The 7954-nt window shown below is 46.6% G+C and overlaps 1 long non-coding RNA gene across 1 annotated transcript; it reads left to right on the plus strand.

Moving 5' to 3' along the window:
* Positions 1–1836: 1836 nt before the first annotated feature.
* Positions 1837–4176, plus strand: LOC125691993 (uncharacterized). The gene is made up of 3 exons (XR_007376391.1): positions 1837–2094; positions 3245–3410; positions 3496–4176. It is a non-coding gene; the product is annotated as an uncharacterized LOC125691993 (long non-coding RNA).
* Positions 4177–7954: the final 3778 nt, after the last annotated feature.

Genomic DNA, 7954 nt, shown 5'->3' on the forward strand with positions numbered 1-7954 from the left:
AACTTTTTTAAAAATTCTAATTAGTTCTGTATTCATATATCGAAACTGCTTTTCCAAAACATTATTTTCTGCAGTTGGAAATCTGAGATGTCATGAAGTCATGACCAAAGAAGAAAGTGAGAGCTCTTCCAGAATTGCACTATGTTTTAGGAGTGCACTACACCAAATGGTGTTAATGATACTGAAGAGGTTCTTTTCAACATCTCCATTCCTGGTAACCTGCATATCAAGAATATTACACCACGATTCCAAAGGCACTTCTGACTTGCAGCCACAATGCATAGATGTCAACAGGAGAGGTATCAGAATAAACACTCTTTGTTGTTAGAGGTATGGAGATCTGCACATCAATTCAATCTTAACAGACTGATTTTGTCTGTAATGGAGATAGCTGAACCGATCTGAGTGCTCTGCTTATGAAGGCAGCAGCCTGCTGGCTTTGCTGCAAGTGCTGCTGGAATCAATGTCCATAAGGTGGCTGACGTGACAGGGTGGGATTGCTGCTAATGGTTTCGCGGCTGGTGGGAGAAGCTGTCCTTGACGTCCTGGAGAGGGGTTACTCGGAGCTCATCGGGAAGTTCTCATCCAATTGGCTCAGCAAAACGGTAGGGAGAGGAGAATACTGCGCACTATTAAATTGAAGCAGTTAATTGCAGTTGTTATTAGTTACTGTGAGGGTTAAAGGAAGAATGTGTTTAGGGCATCCCCCAGTACCACTTTCTCACACCGGAGTGCACGATGCTGAGTTCGTCGCACTGGCATGGCATTGCTTCACAGTACCAGCACAAAGGGTTGTGGTACGTGTCAGCCTGCACGTTTGGGGAGGTGCTGGGCGTGATTGCACAGACAGGGAGAAGAACTTGCCGGTGATTACAAGAGACACCGAGCAGTCCTCTCTAGACATTCGTTGTCGATCCTTTACCGTACTTGCTCAGAAATAGACGGCTTTGGAGATGCCTCCGGACGATAAAGCTATAACCGATTTCGGGAACCTACATACCTTTCCAGCTTCCCCGCATGTCACTTTGCTCTTGTTTTGGGGGAGAAGTGCCCCTCTGTACTCTCCCAGGAAAATAACCCAGAAGCCAGGGAAGTTCCTCTGCTCTTCCTATAGCTCTTTTTTTACTCCTTTTTCAGGGGATGAGGGAGGCCGCCCTCAGCTAACGGGGGTCAACCTCCCGCCGCCGGAGGAGCCTCCCCGACGGCACAGAGCAGCCCCGGGCGGGCGCCGCGCTCCTCGCGTCCCCCGAGCTCTGGTTTTCTTCTCCCTGAAATGCTGTGTACACAAAAGGCTCGCTTCTGCCTTTCAATTAGGTAACCAAGATTTATTTACTTTTGCTCTTTCTCCCGTCCGTACACATCTTTAGCGTTTGCAGCCCCTGTCAGCTTTGGTCTCGGGTTCCTTTTCTCCTCGAGAAGTTATTTATTTGTGTTTCTCAGGAGACGTCTTTAAATCAAACGCCCGTGTCAGGAGGACTCCGTCCCGCCCGGCTCTTAAAGCGGGCCGTCGGCTCTCCGCGGTGCTGTGGGGCCGGATTAGGGCGAGCTGTCGGGACGCACCGTGTCCTGCGGGGGCCGACTGAGTGAGACCCCCCTGCTCGGCCGGGCCGTAGCTCTCAGGGTGCCTCCCAGGTCTCTCCTGCCTGACCCCCCAGGACACCGCACTGACGGGCGGCTGGGGAGCCTCGGTTGGGGGTGGGCGGCTGCTTGGCAGCGAGTCGGGGGCAGGACGAGCCCGGCTGCAGTACAGCCCTCAGGAAAGGCAGGAAAAAAAAAAAAAAAAAAAAAAAAAAAAAAAGGAGAGAGAGAAAGGAAGGAAGGAAGGGAATTGTTAGAAGGCGAGGGTTTCCCCGCGGTCTGGGGTTTGAGATGCGATGAGGGCGCTCAGGGGCGGAGGGAAGCTGCCTGGCATCAGTGGGTTGCGGGCCTCCCCCAGCAGCCAAAAACATGTGTGTGCGTGCAGGCTGCTGTGCCTTACACCCAACCTCGTGCCGTTGTTGGTGACTGAGGCGCCTTACCGGAGGAGCCCGGGATCCCCGAGTGCATCAGTCCCGAAATAAGGGAGAACAGCAGCATCGCTCCCGGCCACCAAAGGTACATCCTTTTCGGTCAATAGTATTTTTTTTTCCCACTTCCCATCGGTGTTTGCTAAAGGGCACGGAGCTGCGTGCAAGTCCCACAGCCGGAGGAGACGCGAAGCGCCTCTTCTAGCGGGCGCTGCTCCCCATCCCCTCCATCCTGCGGGGTGGGGGAACGGAAGGGGCTCGAAGTGCGGAGGGGGGGGGTGGGGGGAAGAAACAGGCGGATTCGCTATTTTCCTTGACGAACGGTTCAGAACAGTTATTATTAATGCATGAGCGGGCACCTGCTCGGCACCCTGCCCTCTTCTTGAGCGGTACTTTTACTGCCCGTAAGCAGCGAACCAGGGCCGGTAATAGGATCAGGAAGACAGGCGTTAGGCGGAATGCCGCAGCGGCACCACGCGTAAAGGCGCGCTCCCAACAAACGCCTTCGGCAGAGAGGCTGTAAAACGTTTTATGGGTAATGAGAAAGGCAAGTGTTTGGCACGAAGGGAGGGGGGCAGGGTCCCAGCACCCGCTACTGGACGGGGCCGCGCTCATTGCTGAATGCTGGCATGGGGGCTTCGGCCCGCCGAATGACCTCTGAAAGCAAGCTAGTAACTTTTACAGAGGAAAAAGAAATATTTAAAGTCAAGAGCTCCTCAAGTAGCTGAAAATTAACTTCTGACAACACGCGAGATTTTTCCCTCCCCACCGTATCAAAGAAACGTCTGTACGTTAATTTCACCCTGAAAGATTTGAGAAATAACAGCACCCCAGGGCAAATTTTCAGCTTCAGAAGGACCCTTTGAGCCAAAGCAGGCGCAGAGAGCACGCCCAAAGCCGCACTGATTTTGCGGCGGTGTTCGCACGCCCGTCTTATACAGAAGCGCAGAACCCTGAGCTCTTCCGACGAGATTTTAACGAGGAAATGGAATTTCCCGCTCTGGAGCTGTGCCTTCGGGTAGCAGGGGCATGACGGCTGGAAGCTGCCACTTTGCCGAGCGCTATTCAGCTGCAAGGGTTGGGTTGGGGTCACGGTGCCAACGAGCGGAGCGAGGCCGGGGCTGCCACAAACGGCGGCTCCCTTCCTTCCGTCCTCCGTGCTTCTTTTCTTCTTTTTTTTTTTTTTTTTTTTTTTTTTTCTTTCTTTCTTTCTCCCTTCGGTGTGCTGCTGAGAACAGAATTTCTCGAAGCGGGCCCCTTGGCGTTATCACTGCTTAATGCGAACGTTCCTTTCAAGAAGAAAGCAGCAGAGGCAAGGCGCTTGCCGCTAGTTCATTGTTACCGTGGACACGGTTCCAAGCGGTTCTATTTTTATCGATACAAAAGAAAACGCTGAAAATTGAGGTAAGGATTGGATTAGCTCCGTGTCTGCCACCGCAGTGCAATGTGCGCTGCGCGATGTGTACGAGCGGAGCTGCCGCTTTCTCAGAGCTGACCTTGAAAAAGAGAAGAGCATGGTGAGACGGGCACCGCTCCATCGGACTAAAGCAGATCTTTACATGTTTAAAGCCCTTCGTCAAGGTTATGGCGTTATTCCAAATGGTAAAACGCGGCTATTTCGCTTCTCACTGCCGCAAGAAAATAGACACCTCCACTTTTCCTTCTCTAGAATAACGTTTTAAAAGAACCTAAAGCATCACAACGTTTTTTATTTTTATTTTGCTTTCCCGATTCAACGCTGAGAGTTTACAAACGATCAAGTGTTGGAAAACCTATCGGAAACAGTGTGGCCACATTACGACAAAGCAGTAACCTGGCGCTTGCAAAACGGTGACAGTTGCAAAGTTGATTTTTTTTTTCTTTTTTCTTTTCCCCCCTTCTCCTTTGTTTCCTATCCTTTAAAAATAAACCTTTCGAAAAATAAAACAAATAATAATCCCAAATGCTTCCGCAGTAACTGCTAGTCCCCTTTCTCTATTGCAAGAAGCCCTGTCCGCTAATAGGAAGCTCATTTAATTATTTTCATTCTAATCTCTTTAATCCCCCCCCCCCCCCGCCCCCCTCTGCTAAGAGTAAATGACGCTAATGGGACCCATGTGGAGGAGCCCCGGGGTGGCGGCGCAGCTCCTCCCGGCCCCGTGCCCGGGCAGGTGGAGCCGGCGGGGCGGAGCTCGCCTCGGTCAGAGGCTTTATAATAAATAAAATACTGCCATACTTTGTCGGTTGTTATTTTTTTTTTCTGATCTTCTCCCTCACCCCCGCCGCTGACCACTGTCTGCTCTGGGCTGGTTCCGTTTGTCGGGAAGGAGAAATGGAAAACTTCCCTCCCCACCGACGCATCTCGGGATCCGTGCTGGCGAAGCGGCCTCGGAGCCGCAGGAACGCAGCGGCAGCGCTCCGCTCGGTGCCCTCGGGTGTTGGCGTCCTTGTTCGAATGCGGTACCTGCCCGCTGTTATAAACATCCCTCAGTACACAGCCAATCAATCACGCTGGCAAGCAAGCAGGTCGGGAGCCGAGAGTATATACAAGGCATAAATACAGAGATGTGAAACCCCCGTCAGCATTGTCGTATTTACACATAATTTTTCTAAGGCTCTCTCTAAGAAAAACCATATCCAGGGTATCGGAAGTTATGAAATCAAGATTAAAAAGTAGCAGACAGCGCTAAGGAAGTTTAGTTATTCTAATACTAGTGAGGGAAATGCAAGGAAGAGGAGGAGAAAAAAATGCCTGAAGCTGAAGACTTTTAAAAAAAATCCTATTACACTTACAGCCAGGAACACAAATTGGAGACTATGTGGCTGAAAAACATGAAAACCAGTCGTTTAAAAATACGATGCGATAGATATATCTGGAAAAAACATGAGTTTACCAGATTTTCCAGTCAGCAGAGCATTCTTTATGTTGCAGTCATTTCTAGTCTTACTTTAATTTGAAACATATTTACATCCAGGGATAGGTCCTTGCAACTGTGCTGTGTTTTTTAACAATCTCTTGATAACAAGAGCTCTGTGCAGCAGGGGGTCTGTGCCCCTCGCTGTGACACTGAAGCTTTGCTGGTGGAAGGACATGTGTGAACAGGGTGGAATCCCTACAATGAAGTATGCTGCAGATCCTGGGCATCCCAGTAATGTGGAGAGAAGGGTGACATATCAAAGTAGGGCAAAATTAAGTTCCAGGACTTAAAAGAGAAAGGTGTACATTATGTTGTGGTAATGTAGGAGTTTCACTGAAATAGAGAAATGGTTTGTGCTGCAGAATAGCAGGTTTGCTTTCCTGTGTTGCAGGATCCTGAACTATGCCCTGGTAGGCTCTGGGCTTTGGCCTGGTGGAAGAGAATGATCTCAGAAGGCAGGGGCTGTGTTTCAGCATGAGTTGTCAGCGCATGTGCCAAAACAGCTTGTAAAGCTGGGGAGCACAGTGTTCTTGCTCAAGAGAGGCCTTGTGACCACATCCTCTCTATGGAGTACCTCTCAGGCACATTTTTTTCTTGCGCTGCAATTGTTGTGTATGTTTTCCAATCAAGAATAAATTTGATGCTAAACTCACTTTCACTCTATTGTTTGTTGGTGTTAAATTGTATAAGAGGCCAAAACCAAACACTACTGATGTCAGCAGAGGAGTTTTTGAGGCTGCCCTGCAAGCTAGCTTGGTCCAATTGGCATAAATAGTATAGAAAGTTGGTTTTGTTGGCCTCTGAGAGATTTAAAATGATGTGTTTCAATATGTGTATTGCCAGCACAACAGGGATTGGATTATTCAGTTGCTTACGTTTCAGATGCCTCTCATCCTCCCCATTAAGAACTGTGTTTAAAATGGATTGGATTACTCACTTGCTTAAAGGATATTTCATGTTATATAGCCATTTCTACTTGTCATCATATAAGTGAGTGCTTCATCTATCAGAACTTCATCCTGCGAACTTGATGCGTGGTTTTCTGTAGGAATGGATTACGGAGCCCTTTGACAGAAACATGTTCTGATCTGTGGTGGATAACACTGACACAAAAAAGGGATAGATGCCTTAACAGACAATTTGCCACTGAAATAGTACATAAAATAAATAACAATGCTTAAATAGTTGATGAAGAGTCTAGAAATATTTAATAACTTTGACGTAAGTGGTATTTTTTGTAAGCACCATAGTCACCACAGCACCAGTTCCACGCTTTAATCTTCTGGGGTGGTAATAGTAAGGAGACTTCCATCTGCTCTCATCAGTGGATTAATTCAGGTTCATGTTAAGTTCACAGTCTTTTTTCTCAAAAACTATTGGCAACTGTAGGAATGGTATTTTAATGTTGTGAGAACATTGTGAAAGCTCACACTCTTTTCCGTTCTAAAGATTCACCATCATTCACTCCAATGATAAATGGTTGTTAAGAAAGATACAAACAAAGCAAGCCCTTGGAGTTAATTCTTTAAGCTACACATTGTGTTTTTTGATTTTGAGAGAAAAGCAATAGTTGGTAGATGCCAGCATTGCAAACAAAGTGAAGTGTTTGTCCAGTGACCCAGTACAAAGTTCTTACTTCAGGAAGAACCCTCAGCTCCCTTCAGAAAGCTAGGACAACTGAATACACACATGTTAATGGCCAAGTTTGGCTTATTTCTGTGTGCTTTCCGCTAGCACATACTTTTTTTTCTGGAAATGCATAAAAATCTCAACAAACCAACAACCTTGGTTTCTCCACATTTTGAGCATAACCTCTGAGTTTTGTGATACTGCTACAGACAAATCTCTGCCTGGAAGGTCTTCCAAGGACAATATTAATTGCCTTTCAAAGTCTTTAAGTGCCAACCAGAGCAATCCTACAAAGACCACATATGCGGATTTGTCAGCCACCTTCTCCTTTTTTATCAGCCTACAGACAGACAAACCATCCTCGGTGAGATCATGTGGTATGCCTGTACCCTAAGAATTAGAGGAGAAATTAAAAGGGCACCTTAATGACTACTTAAGAAAATTAGATGGTGGTTTGCTAACAGTGAGATGCCTTTTCATTCAGACCAGTATTCTGCTACTGCCAGTACACATGGAGGTCTTCTCTTTATTTTACAGACCTCCTACATATTATGGGCATCAAATTGTACTGTATCATTTTTCTATACACATTTGAAATGTACTATATGTCTTTTCTCTGAGGTTAAATGACTTTTGACTAAAATTACTTGTACTAAATAACAGCCTACTTCTAGTAAACATAAATTTCCAGTTTTGTTTCTCTTTATGGAGAGTAGGCTACCCAAAAAGATTTGAGGATGCTGCTACAGAGCAATTGATAACAGGGACATTCATCAACTCAGGCAGTGTGCTAAGCTGGGATGTGGATCTGGAGGTGAGGCATTAAAGACACTCCTAAGCTCTTGCTTCTTCTGAACTGTACTGACAGTCTGTCTCTAATTCTCATTTGCTTTTAACAGTGGTGGGGTCAGAATTTTACTAGGGTGTGTCTTGTTAAATGCACTGCAAGGATAATGTAGATAAGCCTCCTCAAGTGCTATATCTCAGTGATCTGTTTAGTCACTAAAGGATCCCATATTCTATATAAGACTGCTTAGATCAATTATGTAGTGAACAGCTTCCAGAGCAGTCTAGAGATTGTAAACCAGCATTAGCAGAACTGACTTGGGGATGAATTTGGAATGGGAGTGAGACTGAATTTATTGACATAAGGCTGTATGTTTGGCAACATGGGCTTCCTTTCCTATGTACAATAGGAACAACTGTTTATACTTAGAAAATATCAACACTCACTGAGAACACATTTTAACTGCTGTTATTTAGCTAGTGTTAAGAAATTCCTGAGAACACTTTAAAATGTAAAAATAACAGGCTTACACATGCTAATCTGTGGAAGGGAAGGCTGGGATACAGAGAAAGCCAAATTCTGGGCAGCTGTGGAGAGGAGTAGCTTTGCTGGAATGCTGTTAGCTCTGGCAAGAG

The sequence above is a fragment of the Lagopus muta genome, chromosome 4, assembly GCF_023343835.1.
Source record: "Lagopus muta isolate bLagMut1 chromosome 4, bLagMut1 primary, whole genome shotgun sequence".
Classification (NCBI taxonomy): domain Eukaryota; kingdom Metazoa; phylum Chordata; class Aves; order Galliformes; family Phasianidae; genus Lagopus; species Lagopus muta.